The sequence below is a fragment of the Hyperolius riggenbachi genome, chromosome 3, assembly GCF_040937935.1.
Source record: "Hyperolius riggenbachi isolate aHypRig1 chromosome 3, aHypRig1.pri, whole genome shotgun sequence".
In the NCBI taxonomy this organism is placed as follows: domain Eukaryota; kingdom Metazoa; phylum Chordata; class Amphibia; order Anura; family Hyperoliidae; genus Hyperolius; species Hyperolius riggenbachi.
Window position 1 is genome coordinate 72,013,771 of NC_090648.1, and position 15,685 is coordinate 72,029,455.

At 46.0% G+C, this 15,685-nt stretch overlaps 21 non-coding genes across 21 annotated transcripts; all 21 read right to left on the reverse strand.

The window, feature by feature from the left end:
• Positions 1–497: 497 nt before the first annotated feature.
• Positions 498–570, reverse strand: TRNAK-UUU (transfer RNA lysine (anticodon UUU)). The gene has a single exon. It is a non-coding gene; the product is annotated as a tRNA-Lys (tRNA).
• Positions 571–873: 303 nt separating this feature from the next.
• TRNAK-UUU (transfer RNA lysine (anticodon UUU)) lies at positions 874–946 on the reverse strand. The gene has a single exon. It is a non-coding gene; the product is annotated as a tRNA-Lys (tRNA).
• Positions 947–1,618: 672 nt separating this feature from the next.
• LOC137564672 (U4 spliceosomal RNA) lies at positions 1,619–1,759 on the reverse strand. The gene has a single exon (XR_011030758.1). It is a non-coding gene; the product is annotated as a U4 spliceosomal RNA (small nuclear RNA).
• A 1,004-nt stretch (positions 1,760–2,763) lies between these two features.
• TRNAK-UUU (transfer RNA lysine (anticodon UUU)) lies at positions 2,764–2,836 on the reverse strand. Its single transcript has one exon. It is a non-coding gene; the product is annotated as a tRNA-Lys (tRNA).
• A 303-nt stretch (positions 2,837–3,139) lies between these two features.
• On the reverse strand, positions 3,140–3,212 carry TRNAK-UUU (transfer RNA lysine (anticodon UUU)). The gene has a single exon. It is a non-coding gene; the product is annotated as a tRNA-Lys (tRNA).
• A 672-nt stretch (positions 3,213–3,884) lies between these two features.
• LOC137564763 (U4 spliceosomal RNA) lies at positions 3,885–4,025 on the reverse strand. Its single transcript, XR_011030837.1, has one exon. It is a non-coding gene; the product is annotated as a U4 spliceosomal RNA (small nuclear RNA).
• A 1,004-nt stretch (positions 4,026–5,029) lies between these two features.
• Positions 5,030–5,102, reverse strand: TRNAK-UUU (transfer RNA lysine (anticodon UUU)). The gene has a single exon. It is a non-coding gene; the product is annotated as a tRNA-Lys (tRNA).
• Positions 5,103–5,405: 303 nt separating this feature from the next.
• TRNAK-UUU (transfer RNA lysine (anticodon UUU)) lies at positions 5,406–5,478 on the reverse strand. Its single transcript has one exon. It is a non-coding gene; the product is annotated as a tRNA-Lys (tRNA).
• A 672-nt stretch (positions 5,479–6,150) lies between these two features.
• LOC137564892 (U4 spliceosomal RNA) lies at positions 6,151–6,291 on the reverse strand. The gene has a single exon (XR_011030953.1). It is a non-coding gene; the product is annotated as a U4 spliceosomal RNA (small nuclear RNA).
• A 1,004-nt stretch (positions 6,292–7,295) lies between these two features.
• TRNAK-UUU (transfer RNA lysine (anticodon UUU)) lies at positions 7,296–7,368 on the reverse strand. The gene has a single exon. It is a non-coding gene; the product is annotated as a tRNA-Lys (tRNA).
• A 303-nt stretch (positions 7,369–7,671) lies between these two features.
• Positions 7,672–7,744, reverse strand: TRNAK-UUU (transfer RNA lysine (anticodon UUU)). The gene has a single exon. It is a non-coding gene; the product is annotated as a tRNA-Lys (tRNA).
• A 672-nt stretch (positions 7,745–8,416) lies between these two features.
• Positions 8,417–8,557, reverse strand: LOC137564764 (U4 spliceosomal RNA). The gene has a single exon (XR_011030838.1). It is a non-coding gene; the product is annotated as a U4 spliceosomal RNA (small nuclear RNA).
• Positions 8,558–9,550: 993 nt separating this feature from the next.
• On the reverse strand, positions 9,551–9,623 carry TRNAK-UUU (transfer RNA lysine (anticodon UUU)). Its single transcript has one exon. It is a non-coding gene; the product is annotated as a tRNA-Lys (tRNA).
• A 303-nt stretch (positions 9,624–9,926) lies between these two features.
• Positions 9,927–9,999, reverse strand: TRNAK-UUU (transfer RNA lysine (anticodon UUU)). The gene has a single exon. It is a non-coding gene; the product is annotated as a tRNA-Lys (tRNA).
• Positions 10,000–10,671: 672 nt separating this feature from the next.
• On the reverse strand, positions 10,672–10,812 carry LOC137564567 (U4 spliceosomal RNA). The gene has a single exon (XR_011030666.1). It is a non-coding gene; the product is annotated as a U4 spliceosomal RNA (small nuclear RNA).
• Positions 10,813–11,805: 993 nt separating this feature from the next.
• TRNAK-UUU (transfer RNA lysine (anticodon UUU)) lies at positions 11,806–11,878 on the reverse strand. The gene has a single exon. It is a non-coding gene; the product is annotated as a tRNA-Lys (tRNA).
• Positions 11,879–12,181: 303 nt separating this feature from the next.
• Positions 12,182–12,254, reverse strand: TRNAK-UUU (transfer RNA lysine (anticodon UUU)). Its single transcript has one exon. It is a non-coding gene; the product is annotated as a tRNA-Lys (tRNA).
• Positions 12,255–12,926: 672 nt separating this feature from the next.
• LOC137564568 (U4 spliceosomal RNA) lies at positions 12,927–13,067 on the reverse strand. Its single transcript, XR_011030667.1, has one exon. It is a non-coding gene; the product is annotated as a U4 spliceosomal RNA (small nuclear RNA).
• A 993-nt stretch (positions 13,068–14,060) lies between these two features.
• TRNAK-UUU (transfer RNA lysine (anticodon UUU)) lies at positions 14,061–14,133 on the reverse strand. Its single transcript has one exon. It is a non-coding gene; the product is annotated as a tRNA-Lys (tRNA).
• A 303-nt stretch (positions 14,134–14,436) lies between these two features.
• On the reverse strand, positions 14,437–14,509 carry TRNAK-UUU (transfer RNA lysine (anticodon UUU)). The gene has a single exon. It is a non-coding gene; the product is annotated as a tRNA-Lys (tRNA).
• A 672-nt stretch (positions 14,510–15,181) lies between these two features.
• Positions 15,182–15,322, reverse strand: LOC137564687 (U4 spliceosomal RNA). The gene has a single exon (XR_011030772.1). It is a non-coding gene; the product is annotated as a U4 spliceosomal RNA (small nuclear RNA).
• Between the last annotated feature and the right edge of the window lie 363 nt (positions 15,323–15,685).

The following is a 15,685-nucleotide window of genomic DNA, read 5'->3' on the forward strand; positions in this document are numbered from 1 at the left end:
GGGTAGATGTGCAGGCTGGAGAAGGGATCCGGCAAATTACTCTAATGCTGGGAATACACGACGACATTTTTCAGTCGATTACTATCCGATCTTATTTCCGATCGACTTTCCGATTCTTATCTTTTCTGATCAATTTCCATTCATTTCTATGAGAAATCGATGAGAAAAAGGATCGATAATAAGATCGGACATGTTGGAAATTATCTATGGAACCATCTATCTGCTGAAAAAACTTATGGTGTATTCCCAGCATAATGTTGACGGTTTGATGCCTCTTTTATGCATGGAATAATCCATGTTTAATATCACAGCAGAAAAAGTTGAAGAGAAATAGATTCAAGACGCAGGGAGGCTGTGAGAGTTCGGGGGATGCACAGAAAGCGGCTGATGTTTCGGTTATGGCTTACTGCAAGCAAAGCACGCAAGAGGCAGCAGTTGCAGAGGGAACTCAGGTAGCGGAAGTGATGGCCAATGAGCATGGGGTAAAGGAAAGGCATCGCCTCAACAGGGACTTGAACCCTGGACCCTCAGATTAAAAGTCTGATGCTCTACCGACTGAGCTATCCAGGCCCTGGAAGGTGAGCTTCACCAGCAGCTCAAAAGTCAGTTATTCCAAGCAGGATGGACGGAAGGTCTAGTACATGCCCTGAGCTGGCTATAGCCTGTGACCTCTACATTTTCTAGGTCAGATCTCTGAAAGAATAAAACTGTACTTGATTTGGAAGGTGGCATTAGAAAGGTAGCCACCAATCAGCGAAGGCATGGAAAGCGGCCGACATCGGTGTTTTGGCCTGGTGCAAGCGGAGCACGCAAGATGCTGCAGTTGAGGAAGATAGGGAGAGGACACGAAGCATAACAAAAGGCAGAGAGCATCGCCTGAACAGGGACTTGAACCCTGGACCCTCAGATTAAAAGTCTGATGCTCTACCGACTGAGCTATCCAGGCTCTGAAAAGGTGTGATCACCAGCAGCTCAAAGTTTAGCTACAGTATTGCAAGGCTGGGCGCAAGTTAAGGTCTAGTGCAAGTCATGAGCAGTCTATAGCACCTAGATAGCCGGGAAACAGCAGAATGCACTGTTGTTTCCTTCAACCATCAGGTTCTTCACCTTGGCTGATTGTTGACACTTTTAAAACAATGGTACACCAGCCAGAAGAAGCTATAGGCCGGCGAAACCTAAATGTCAGCGGTGCTCTGTTTCTGAGCACCCCAACAACGCTTGCAGAAAGAGCTAGCGAGAGGCCACGGGATCGTATCTAGCGCAAATAAATGGAGCTTGTGACCTCCAAATTTTTCAGGCCAGACCTCTGAGAAACAACACTGTTCTCTCTCTTAGGAATGTGGCATTAGAAAAGTAGCAACCTGCAGATGAAAAGTGGACTTTTGTCATTTTAGTCATCCTGCTGGTGTTTATAAATTTGCCAGAGAGTAAGACACTGGACCTCACCCTCATGAAAGAACGCTGACAAGTGAGCATTTTGTTGCCAAGACTGATTTGGAGATAAGAGGTGCTACGAAATGTTGTTATTGTGCCAGCCACGGTACTACCACACGAGCACTGCTCAGTCATCATGCACCTTGAAGATAATCCTTTCTCTGTTGATAAACACCTTAGTCAGTCTCCGAAGAGACTGTCAAAAATTGCCAATGCTGACTATATTTCAAGTCATCATGGCAGGGTATTGGGAAAAGTTTTCAATTAGCAATAATCACGCCTCGGTTGAACCTCATTGGCTATGATACTGCCACTGCGCAAAGTTAGCCAAGCTAATGCCAGCAAATATCCCCTCTTTCTTGGATAAAGGAATCACCTTAAGGAGAGACAAACGCAGTTTACAGTGTTCCGCTGAGGATCATGGGATGCCATATGCTAATTAGACAGCCACTAAACAAGCATTGTTAATAAGCGGCTAAAGAGTCTTAGCATTTGAAAAGGCGGCAAAGAGGGCAAAACAAAGCCTGCCAGGGATGCCAGCATAGTGTTTTGTGGAGCAGGCTGCCAAGTGGGCCAGTCCCGCACTTGTAAAATACATGAAAAATACAATTTGAAAAATGGAGTAATGAGTCTACGTCACTGCCACGTGTGCTGATAATTGGGCCTGTGATTATTGTGCCTGGAAGTACTGGTAAGCTGCGCTGGCTAGAGGTGGTTGGGAGTTGGCCAAAGTCTTGGTGGTTGCAGGTTACTGGAGGAGAGAGATGGTACGTGAGCTGTTAATTTTCTGATGCTCATGGTAAGCATGAAGCTCCTTCCATTGCTGCTTTGAGGGTAGATGTGCAGACTGGAGAAGGGATCCGGCGAATTACTCTAATGCTGGGAATACACGACGACATTTTTCAGTCGATTACTATCCGATCTTATTTCCGATCGACTTTCCGATTCTTATCTTTTCTGATCAATTTCCATTCATTTCTATGAGAAATCGATGAGAAAAAGGATCGATAATAAGATCGGACATGTTGGAAATTATCTATGGAACCATCTATCTGCTGAAAAAACTTATGGTGTATTCCCAGCATAATGTTGACGGTTTGATGCCTCTTTTATGCATGGAATAATCCATGTTTAATATCACAGCAGAAAAAGTTGAAGAGAAATAGATTCAAGACGCAGGGAGGCTGTGAGAGTTCGGGGGATGCACAGAAAGCGGCTGATGTTTCGGTTATGGCTTACTGCAAGCAAAGCACGCAAGAGGCAGCAGTTGCAGAGGGAACTCAGGTAGCGGAAGTGATGGCCAATGAGCATGGGGTAAAGGAAAGGCATCGCCTGAACAGGGACTTGAACCCTGGACCCTCAGATTAAAAGTCTGATGCTCTACCGACTGAGCTATCCAGGCCCTGGAAGGTGAGCTTCACCAGCAGCTCAAAAGTCAGTTATTCCAAGCAGGATGGACGGAAGGTCTAGTACATGCCCTGAGCTGGCTATAGCCTGTGACCTCTACATTTTCTAGGTCAGATCTCTGAAAGAATAAAACTGTACTTGATTTGGAAGGTGGCATTAGAAAGGTAGCCACCAATCAGCGAAGGCATGGAAAGCGGCCGACATCGGTGTTTTGGCCTGGTGCAAGCGGAGCACGCAAGAGGCTGCAGTTGAGGAAGATAGGGAGAGGACACGAAGCATAACAAAAGGCAGAGAGCATCGCCTGAACAGGGACTTGAACCCTGGACCCTCAGATTAAAAGTCTGATGCTCTACCGACTGAGCTATCCAGGCTCTGAAAAGGTGCGATCACCAGCAGCTCAAAGTTTAGCTACAGTATTTCCAGGCTGGGCGCAAGTTAAGGTCTAGTGCAAGTCATGAGCAGTCTATAGCACCTAGATAGCCGGGAAACAGCAGAATGCGCTGTTGTTTCCTTCAACCATCAGGTTCTTCACCTTGGCTGATTGTTGACACTTTTAAAACAATGGTACACCAGCCAGAAGAAGCTATAGGCCGGCGAAACCTAAATGTCAGCGGTGCTCTGTTTCTGAGCACCCCAACAACGCTTGCAGAAAGAGCTAGCGAGAGGCCACGGGATCGTATCTAGCGCAAATAAATGGAGCTTGTGACCTCCAAATTTTTCAGGCCAGACCTCTGAGAAACAACACTGTTCTCTCTCTTAGGAATGTGGCATTAGAAAAGTAGCAACCTGCAGATGAAAAGTGGACTTTTGTCATTTTAGTCATCCTGCTGGTGTTTATAAATTTGCCAGAGAGTAAGACACTGGACCTCACCCTCATGAAAGAACGCTGACAAGTGAGCATTTTGTGGCCAAGACTGATTTGGAGATAAGAGGTGCTACGAAATGTTGTTATTGTGCCAGCCACGGTTCTACCACACGAGCACTGCTCAGTCATCATGCACCTTGAAGATAATACTTTCTCTGTTGGTAAACACCTTAGTCAGTCTCCGAAGAGACTGTCAAAAATTGCCGATGCTGACTATATTTCAAGTCATCATGGCGGGGTATTGGGAAAAGTTTTCAATTAGCCATAATCACGCCTCGGTTGAACCTCATTGGCTATGATACTGCCACTGCGCAAAGTTAGCCAAGCTAATGCCAGCAAATATCCCCTCTTTCTTGGATAAAGGAATCACCTTAAGGAGAGACAAACGCAGTTTACAGTGTTCCGCTGAGGATCATGGGATGCCATATGCTAATTAGACAGCCACTAAACAAGCATTGTTAATAAGCGACTAAAGAGTCTTAGCATTTGAAAAGGCGGCAAAGAGGGCAAAACAAAGCCTGCCAGGGATGCCAGCATAGTGTTTTGTGGAGCAGGCTGCCAAGTGGGCCAGTCCCGCACTTGTAAAATACATGAAAAATACAATTTGAAAAATGGAGTAATGAGTCTACGTCACTGCCATGTGTGCTGATAATTGGGCCTGTGATTATTGTGCCTGGAAGTACTGGTAAGCTGCGCTGGCTAGAGGTGCTTGGGAGTTGGCCAAAGTCTTGGTGGTTGCAGGTTACTGGAGGAGAGAGATGGTACGTGAGCTGTTAATTTTCTGATGCTCATGGTAAGCATGAAGCTCCTTCCATTGCTGCTTTGAGGGTAGATGTGCAGGCTGGAGAAGGGATCCGGCAAATTACTCTAATGCTGGGAATACACGACGACATTTTTCAGTCGATTACTATCCGATCTTATTTCCGATCGACTTTCCGATTCTTATCTTTTCTGATCAATTTCCATTCATTTCTATGAGAAATCGATGAGAAAAAGGATCGATAATAAGATCGGACATGTTGGAAATTATCTATGGAACCATCTATCTGCTGAAAAAACTTATGGTGTATTCCCAGCATAATGTTGACGGTTTGATGCCTCTTTTATGCATGGAATAATCCATGTTTAATATCACAGCAGAAAAAGTTGAAGAGAAATAGATTCAAGACGCAGGGAGGCTGTGAGAGTTCGGGGGATGCACAGAAAGCGGCTGATGTTTCGGTTATGGCTTACTGCAAGCAAAGCACGCAAGAGGCAGCAGTTGCAGAGGGAACTCAGGTAGCGGAAGTGATGGCCAATGAGCATGGGGTAAAGGAAAGGCATCGCCTGAACAGGGACTTGAACCCTGGACCCTCAGATTAAAAGTCTGATGCTCTACCGACTGAGCTATCCAGGCCCTGGAAGGTGAGCTTCACCAGCAGCTCAAAAGTCAGTTATTCCAAGCAGGATGGACGGAAGGTCTAGTACATGCCCTGAGCTGGCTATAGCCTGTGACCTCTACATTTTCTAGGTCAGATCTCTGAAAGAATAAAACTGTACTTGATTTGGAAGGTGGCATTAGAAAGGTAGCCACCAATCAGCGAAGGCATGGAAAGCGGCCGACATCGGTGTTTTGGCCTGGTGCAAGCGGAGCACGCAAGAGGCTGCAGTTGAGGAAGATAGGGAGAGGACACGAAGCATAACAAAAGGCAGAGAGCATCGCCTGAACAGGGACTTGAACCCTGGACCCTCAGATTAAAAGTCTGATGCTCTACCGACTGAGCTATCCAGGCTCTGAAAAGGTGCGATCACCAGCAGCTCAAAGTTTAGCTACAGTATTGCAAGGCTGGGCGCAAGTTAAGGTCTAGTGCAAGTCATGAGCAGTCTATAGCACCTAGATAGCCGGGAAACAGCAGAATGCACTGTTGTTTCCTTCAACCATCAGGTTCTTCACCTTGGCTGATTGTTGACACTTTTAAAACAATGGTACACCAGCCAGAAGAAGCTATAGGCCGGCGAAACCTAAATGTCAGCGGTGCTCTGTTTCTGAGCACCCCAACAACGCTTGCAGAAAGAGCTAGCGAGAGGCCACGGGATCGTATCTAGCGCAAATAAATGGAGCTTGTGACCTCCAAATTTTTCAGGCCAGACCTCTGAGAAACAACACTGTTCTCTCTCTTAGGAATGTGGCATTAGAAAAGTAGCAACCTGCAGATGAAAAGTGGACTTTTGTCATTTTAGTCATCCTGCTGGTGTTTATAAATTTGCCAGAGAGTAAGACACTGGACCTCACCCTCATGAAAGAACGCTGACAAGTGAGCATTTTGTTGCCAAGACTGATTTGGAGATAAGAGGTGCTACGAAATGTTGTTATTGTGCCAGCCACGGTACTACCACACGAGCACTGCTCAGTCATCATGCACCTTGAAAATAATCCTTTCTCTGTTGGTAAACACCTTAGTCAGTCTCCGAAGAGACTGTCAAAAATTGCCAATGCTGACTATATTTCAAGTCATCATGGCGGGGTATTGGGAAAAGTTTTCAATTAGCAATAATCACGCCTCGGTTGAACCTCATTGGCTATGATACTGCCACTGCGCAAAGTTAGCCAAGCTAATGCCAGCAAATATCCCCTCTTTCTTGGATAAAGGAATCACCTTAAGGAGAGACAAACGCAGTTTACAGTGTTCCGCTGAGGATCATGGGATGCCATATGCTAATTAGACAGCCACTAAACAAGCATTGTTAATAAGCGGCTAAAGAGTCTTAGCATTTGAAAAGGCGGCAAAGAGGGCAAAACAAAGCCTGCCAGGGATGCCAGCATAGTGTTTTGTGGAGCAGGCTGCCAAGTGGGCCAGTCCCGCACTTGTAAAATACATGAAAAATACAATTTGAAAAATGGAGTAATGAGTCTACGTCACTGCCATGTGTGCTGATAATTGGGCCTGTGATTATTGTGCCTGGAAGTACTGGTAAGCTGCGCTGGCTAGAGGTGGTTGGGAGTTGGCCAAAGTCTTGGTGGTTGCAGGTTACTGGAGGAGAGAGATGGTACGTGAGCTGTTAATTTTCTGATGCTCATGGTAAGCATGAAGCTCCTTCCATTGCTGCTTTGAGGGTAGATGTGCAGACTGGAGAAGGGATCCGGCGAATTACTCTAATGCTGGGAATACACGACGACATTTTTCAGTCGATTACTATCCGATCTTATTTCCGATCGACTTTCCGATTCTTATCTTTTCTGATCAATTTCCATTCATTTCTATGAGAAATCGATGAGAAAAAGGATCGATAATAAGATCGGACATGTTGGAAATTATCTATGGAACCATCTATCTGCTGAAAAAACTTATGGTGTATTCCCAGCATAATGTTGACGGTTTGATGCCTCTTTTATGCATGGAATAATCCATGTTTAATATCACAGCAGAAAAAGTTGAAGAGAAATAGATTCAAGACGCAGGGAGGCTGTGAGAGTTCGGGGGATGCACAGAAAGCAGCTGATGTTTCGGTTATGGCTTACTGCAAGCAAAGCACGCAAGAGGCAGCAGTTGCAGAGGGAACTCAGGTAGCAGAAGTGATGGCCAATGAGCATGGGGTAAAGGAAAGGCATCGCCTGAACAGGGACTTGAACCCTGGACCCTCAGATTAAAAGTCTGATGCTCTACCGACTGAGCTATCCAGGCCCTGGAAGGTGAGCTTCACCAGCAGCTCAAAAGTCAGTTATTCCAAGCAGGATGGACGGAAGGTCTAGTACATGCCCTGAGCTGGCTATAGCCTGTGACCTCTACATTTTCTAGGTCAGATCTCTGAAAGAATAAAACTGTACTTGATTTGGAAGGTGGCATTAGAAAGGTAGCCACCAATCAGCGAAGGCATGGAAAGCGGCCGACATCGGTGTTTTGGCCTGGTGCAAGCGGAGCACGCAAGAGGCTGCAGTTGAGGAAGATAGGGAGAGGACACGAAGCATAACAAAAGGCAGAGAGCATCGCCTGAACAGGGACTTGAACCCTGGACCCTCAGATTAAAAGTCTGATGCTCTACCGACTGAGCTATCCAGGCTCTGAAAAGGTGCGATCACCAGCAGCTCAAAGTTTAGCTACAGTATTTCCAGGCTGGGCGCAAGTTAAGGTCTAGTGCAAGTCATGAGCAGTCTATAGCACCTAGATAGCCGGGAAACAGCAGAATGCGCTGTTGTTTCCTTCAACCATCAGGTTCTTCACCTTGGCTGATTGTTGACACTTTTAAAACAATGGTACACCAGCCAGAAGAAGCTATAGGCCGGCGAAACCTAAATGTCAGCGGTGCTCTGTTTCTGAGCACCCCAACAACGCTTGCAGAAAGAGCTAGCGAGAGGCCACGGGATCGTATCTAGCGCAAATAAATGGAGCTTGTGACCTCCAAATTTTTCAGGCCAGACCTCTGAGAAACAACACTGTTCTCTCTCTTAGGAATGTGGCATTAGAAAAGTAGCAACCTGCAGATGAAAAGTGGACTTTTGTCATTTTAGTCATCCTGCTGGTGTTTATAAATTTGCCAGAGAGTAAGACACTGGACCTCACCCTCATGAAAGAACGCTGACAAGTGAGCATTTTGTGGCCAAGACTGATTTGGAGATAAGAGGTGCTACGAAATGTTGTTATTGTGCCAGCCACGGTTCTACCACACGAGCACTGCTCAGTCATCATGCACCTTGAAGATAATACTTTCTCTGTTGGTAAACACCTTAGTCAGTCTCCGAAGAGACTGTCAAAAATTGCCGATGCTGACTATATTTCAAGTCATCATGGCGGGGTATTGGGAAAAGTTTTCAATTAGCCATAATCACGCCTCGGTTGAACCTCATTGGCTATGATACTGCCACTGCGCAAAGTTAGCCAAGCTAATGCCAGCAAATATCCCCTCTTTCTTGGATAAAGGAATCACCTTAAGGAGAGACAAACGCAGTTTACAGTGTTCCGCTGAGGATCATGGGATGCCATATGCTAATTAGACAGCCACTAAACAAGCATTGTTAATAAGCGGCTAAAGAGTCTTAGCATTTGAAAAGGCGGCAAAGAGGGCAAAACAAAGCCTGCCAGGGATGCCAGCATAGTGTTTTGTGGAGCAGGCTGCCAAGTGGGCCAGTCCTGCACTTGTAAAATACATGAAAAATACAATTTGAAAAATGGAGTAATGAGTCTACGTCACTGCCATGTGTGCTGATAATTGGGCCTGTGATTATTGTGCCTGGAAGTACTGGTAAGCTGCGCTGGCTAGAGGTGCTTGGGAGTTGGCCAAAGTCTTGGTGGTTGCAGGTTACTGGAGGATAGAGATGGTACGTGAGCTGTTAATTTTCTGATGCTCATGGTAAGCATGAAGCTCCTTCCATTGCTGCTTTGAGGGTAGATGTGCAGGCTGGAGAAGGGATCCGGCGAATTACTCTAATGCTGGGAATACACGACGACATTTTTCAGTCGATTACTATCCGATCTTATTTCCGATCGACTTTCCGATTCTTATCTTTTCTGATCAATTTCCATTCATTTCTATGAGAAAAAGGATCGATAATAAGATCGGACATGTTGGAAATTATCTATGGAACCATCTATCTGCTGAAAAAACGTATGGTGTATTCCCAGCATAATGTTGACGGTTTGATGCCTCTTTTATGCATGGAATAATCCATGTTTAATATCACAGCAGAAAAAGTTGAAGAGAAATAGATTCAAGACGCAGGGAGGCTGTGAGAGTTCGGGGGATGCACAGAAAGCGGCTGATGTTTCGGTTATGGCTTACTGCAAGCAAAGCACGCAAGAGGCAGCAGTTGCAGAGGGAACTCAGGTAGCGGAAGTGATGGCCAATGAGCATGGGGTAAAGGAAAGGCATCGCCTGAACAGGAACTTGAACCCTGGACCCTCAGATTAAAAGTCTGATGCTCTACCGACTGAGCTATCCAGGCCCTGGAAGGTGGGCTTCACCAGCAGCTCAAAAGTCAGTTATTCCAAGCAGGATGGACGGAAGGTCTAGTACATGCCCTGAGCTGGCTATAGCCTGCGACCTCTACATTTTCTAGGTCAGATCTCTGAAAGAATAAAACTGTACTTGATTTGGAAGGTGGCATTAGAAAGGTAGCCACCAATCAGCGAAGGCATGGAAAGCGGCCGACATCGGTGTTTTGGCCTGGTGCAAGCGGAGCACGCAAGAGGCTGCAGTTGAGGAAGATAGGGAGAGGACACGAAGCATAACAAAAGGCAGAGAGCATCGCCTGAACAGGGACTTGAACCCTGGACCCTCAGATTAAAAGTCTGATGCTCTACCGACTGAGCTATCCAGGCTCTGAAAAGGTGCGATCACCAGCAGCTCAAAGTTTAGCTACAGTATTTCCAGGCTGGGCGCAAGTTAAGGTCTAGTGCAAGTCATGAGCAGTCTATAGCACCTAGATAGCCGGGAAACAGCAGAATGCGCTGTTGTTTCCTTCAACCATCAGGTTCTTCACCTTGGATGATTGTTGACACTTTTAAAACAATGGTACACCAGCCAGAAGAAGCTATAGGCCGGCGAAACCTAAATGTCAGCGGTGCTCTGTTTCATAGCACCCCAACAACGCTTGCAGAAAGAGCTAGCGAGAGGCCACGGGATCGTATCTAGCGCAAATAAATGGAGCTTGTGACCTCCAAATTTTTCAGGCCAGACCTCTGAGAAACAACACTGTTCTCTCTCTTAGGAATGTGGCATTAGAAAAGTAGCAACCTGCAGATGAAAAGTGGACTTTTGTCATTTTAGTCATCCTGCTGGTGTTTATAAATTTGCCAGAGAGTAAGACACTGGACCTCACCCTCATGAAAGAACGCTGACAAGTGAGCATTTTGTGGCCAAGACTGATTTGGAGATACGAGGTGCAACGAAATGTTGTTATTGTGCCAGCCACGGTTCTACCACACGAGCACTGCTCAGTCATCATGCACCTTGAAGATAATCCTTTCTCTGTTGGTAAACACCTTAGTCAGTCTCCGAAGAGACTGTCAAAAATTGCCGATGCTGACTATATTTCAAGTCATCATGGCGGGGTATTGGGAAAAGTTTTCAATTAGCAATAATCACGCCTCGGTTGAACCTCATTGGCTATGATACTGCCACTGCGCAAAGTTAGCTACGCTAATGCCAGCAAATATCCCCTCTTTCTTGGATAAAGGAATCACCTTAAGGAGAGACAAACGCAGTTTACAGTGTTCCGCTGAGGATCATGGGATGCCATATGCTAATTAGACAGCCACTAAACAAGCATTGTTAATAAGCGGCTAAAGAGTCTTAGCATTTGAAAAGGCGGCAAAGAGGGCAAAACAAAGCCTGCCAGGGATGCCAGCATAGTGTTTTGTGGAGCAGGCTGCCAAGTGGGCCAGTCCCGCACTTGTAAAATACATGAAAAATACAATTTGAAAAATGGAGTAATGAGTCTACGTCACTGCCATGTGTGCTGATAATTGGGCCTGTGATTATTGTGCCTGGAAGTACTGGTAAGCTGCGCTGGCTAGAGGTGCTTGGGAGTTGGCCAAAGTCTTGGTGGTTGCAGGTTACTGGAGGAGAGAGATGGTACGTGAGCTGTTAATTTTCTGATGCTCATGGTAAGCATGAAGCTCCTTCCATTGCTGCTTTGAGGGTAGATGTGCAGGCTGGAGAAGGGATCCGGCGAATTACTCTAATGCTGGGAATACACGACGACATTTTTCAGTCGATTACTATCCGATCTTATTTCCGATCGACTTTCCGATTCTTATCTTTTCTGATCAATTTCCATTCATTTCTATGAGAAAAAGGATCGATAATAAGATCGGACATGTTGGAAATTATCTATGGAACCATCTATCTGCTGAAAAAACGTATGGTGTATTCCCAGCATAATGTTGACGGTTTGATGCCTCTTTTATGCATGGAATAATCCATGTTTAATATCACAGCAGAAAAAGTTGAAGAGAAATAGATTCAAGACGCAGGGAGGCTGTGAGAGTTCGGGGGATGCACAGAAAGCGGCTGATGTTTCGGTTATGGCTTACTGCAAGCAAAGCACGCAAGAGGCAGCAGTTGCAGAGGGAACTCAGGTAGCGGAAGTGATGGCCAATGAGCATGGGGTAAAGGAAAGGCATCGCCTGAACAGGAACTTGAACCCTGGACCCTCAGATTAAAAGTCTGATGCTCTACCGACTGAGCTATCCAGGCCCTGGAAGGTGGGCTTCACCAGCAGCTCAAAAGTCAGTTATTCCAAGCAGGATGGACGGAAGGTCTAGTACATGCCCTGAGCTGGCTATAGCCTGCGACCTCTACATTTTCTAGGTCAGATCTCTGAAAGAATAAAACTGTACTTGATTTGGAAGGTGGCATTAGAAAGGTAGCCACCAATCAGCGAAGGCATGGAAAGCGGCCGACATCGGTGTTTTGGCCTGGTGCAAGCGGAGCACGCAAGAGGCTGCAGTTGAGGAAGATAGGGAGAGGACACGAAGCATAACAAAAGGCAGAGAGCATCGCCTGAACAGGGACTTGAACCCTGGACCCTCAGATTAAAAGTCTGATGCTCTACCGACTGAGCTATCCAGGCTCTGAAAAGGTGCGATCACCAGCAGCTCAAAGTTTAGCTACAGTATTTCCAGGCTGGGCGCAAGTTAAGGTCTAGTGCAAGTCATGAGCAGTCTATAGCACCTAGATAGCCGGGAAACAGCAGAATGCGCTGTTGTTTCCTTCAACCATCAGGTTCTTCACCTTGGATGATTGTTGACACTTTTAAAACAATGGTACACCAGCCAGAAGAAGCTATAGGCCGGCGAAACCTAAATGTCAGCGGTGCTCTGTTTCATAGCACCCCAACAACGCTTGCAGAAAGAGCTAGCGAGAGGCCACGGGATCGTATCTAGCGCAAATAAATGGAGCTTGTGACCTCCAAATTTTTCAGGCCAGACCTCTGAGAAACAACACTGTTCTCTCTCTTAGGAATGTGGCATTAGAAAAGTAGCAACCTGCAGATGAAAAGTGGACTTTTGTCATTTTAGTCATCCTGCTGGTGTTTATAAATTTGCCAGAGAGTAAGACACTGGACCTCACCCTCATGAAAGAACGCTGACAAGTGAGCATTTTGTGGCCAAGACTGATTTGGAGATACGAGGTGCAACGAAATGTTGTTATTGTGCCAGCCACGGTTCTACCACACGAGCACTGCTCAGTCATCATGCACCTTGAAGATAATCCTTTCTCTGTTGGTAAACACCTTAGTCAGTCTCCGAAGAGACTGTCAAAAATTGCCGATGCTGACTATATTTCAAGTCATCATGGCGGGGTATTGGGAAAAGTTTTCAATTAGCAATAATCACGCCTCGGTTGAACCTCATTGGCTATGATACTGCCACTGCGCAAAGTTAGCTACGCTAATGCCAGCAAATATCCCCTCTTTCTTGGATAAAGGAATCACCTTAAGGAGAGACAAACGCAGTTTACAGTGTTCCGCTGAGGATCATGGGATGCCATATGCTAATTAGACAGCCACTAAACAAGCATTGTTAATAAGCGGCTAAAGAGTCTTAGCATTTGAAAAGGCGGCAAAGAGGGCAAAACAAAGCCTGCCAGGGATGCCAGCATAGTGTTTTGTGGAGCAGGCTGCCAAGTGGGCCAGTCCCGCACTTGTAAAATACATGAAAAATACAATTTGAAAAATGGAGTAATGAGTCTACGTCACTGCCATGTGTGCTGATAATTGGGCCTGTGATTATTGTGCCTGGAAGTACTGGTAAGCTGCGCTGGCTAGAGGTGCTTGGGAGTTGGCCAAAGTCTTGGTGGTTGCAGGTTACTGGAGGAGAGAGATGGTACGTGAGCTGTTAATTTTCTGATGCTCATGGTAAGCATGAAGCTCCTTCCATTGCTGCTTTGAGGGTAGATGTGCAGGCTGGAGAAGGGATCCGGCGAATTACTCTAATGCTGGGAATACACGACGACATTTTTCAGTCGATTACTATCCGATCTTATTTCCGATCGACTTTCCGATTCTTATCTTTTCTGATCAATTTCCATTCATTTCTATGAGAAAAAGGATCGATAATAAGATCGGACATGTTGGAAATTATCTATGGAACCATCTATCTGCTGAAAAAACGTATGGTGTATTCCCAGCATAATGTTGACGGTTTGATGCCTCTTTTATGCATGGAATAATCCATGTTTAATAACACAGCAGAAAAAGTTGAAGAGAAATAGATTCAAGACGCAGGGAGGCTGTGAGAGTTCGGGGGATGCACAGAAAGCAGCTGATGTTTCGGTTATGGCTTACTGCAAGCAAAGCACGCAAGAGGCAGCAGTTGCAGAGGGAACTCAGGTAGCGGAAGTGATGGCCAATGAGCATGGGGTAAAGGAAAGGCATCGCCTGAACAGGGACTTGAACCCTGGACCCTTAGATTAAAAGTCTGATGCTCTACCGACTGAGCTATCCAGGCCCTGGAAGGTGGGCTTCACCAGCAGCTCAAAAGTCAGTTATTCCAAGCAGGATGGACGGAAGGTCTAGTACATGCACTGAGCTGGCTATAGCCTGCGACCTCTACATTTTCTAGGTCAGATCTCTGAAAGAATAAAACTGTACTTGATTTGGAAGGTGGCATTAGAAAGGTAGCCACCAATCAGCGAAGGCATGGAAAGCGGCCGACATCGGTGTTTTGGCCTGGTGCAAGCGGAGCACGCAAGAGGCTGCAGTTGAGGAAGATAGGGAGAGGACACGAAGCATAACGAAAGGCAGAGAGCATCGCCTGAACAGGGACTTGAACCCTGGACCCTCAGATTAAAAGTCTGATGCTCTACCGACTGAGCTATCCAGGCTCTGAAAAAGTGTGATCACCAGCAGCTCAAAGTTTAGCTACAGTATTGCAAGGCTGGGCGCAAGTTAAGGTCTAGTGCAAGTCATGAGCAGTCTATAGCACCTAGATAGCCGGGAAACAGCAGAATGCGCTGTTGTTTCCTTCAACCATCAGGTTCTTCACCTTGGCTGATTGTTGACACTTTTAAAACAATGGTACACCAGCCAGAAGAAGCTATAGGCCGGCGAAACCTAAATGTCAGCGGTGCTCTGTTTCTGAGCACCCCAACAACGCTTGCAGAAAGAGCTAGCGAGAGGCCACGGGATCGTATCTAGCGCAAATAAATGGAGCTTGTGACCTCCAAATTTTTCAGGCCAGACCTCTGAGAAACAACACTGTTCTCTCTCTTAGGAATGTGGCATTAGAAAAGTTGCAACCTGCAGATGAAAAGTGGACTTTTGTCATTTTAGTCATCCTGCTGGTGTTTATAAATTTGCCAGAGAGTAAGACACTGGACCTCACCCTCATGAAAGAACGCTGACAAGTGAGCATTTTGTTGCCAAGACTGATTTGGAGATAAGAGGTGCTACGAAATGTTGTTATTGTGCCAGCCACGGTTCTACCACACGAGCACTGCTCAGTCATCATGCACCTTGAAGATAATCCTTTCTCTGTTGGTAAACACCTTAGTCAGTCTCCGAAGAGACTGTCAAAAATTGCCGATGCTGACTATATTTCAAGTCATCATGGCGGGGTATTGGGAAAAGTTTTCAATTAGCAATAATCACACCTCGGTTGAACCTCATTGGCTATGATACTGCCACTGCGCAAAGTTAGCCAAGCTAATGCCAGCAAATATCCCCTCTTTCTTGGATAAAGGAATCACCTTAAGGAGAGACAAACGCAGTTTACAGTGTTCCGCTGAGGATCATGGGATGCCATATGCTAATTAGACAGCCACTAAACAAGCATTGTTAATAAGCGGCTAAAGAGTCTTAGCATTTGAAAAGGCGGCAAAGAGGGCAAAACAAAGCCTGCCAGGGATGCCAGCATAGTGTTTTGTGGAGCAGGCTGCCAAGTGGGCCAGTCCTGCACTTGTAAAATACATGAAAAATACAATTTGAAAAATGGAGTAATGAGTCTACGTCACTGCCATGTGTGCTGATAATTGGGCCTGTGATTATTGTGCCTGGAAGTA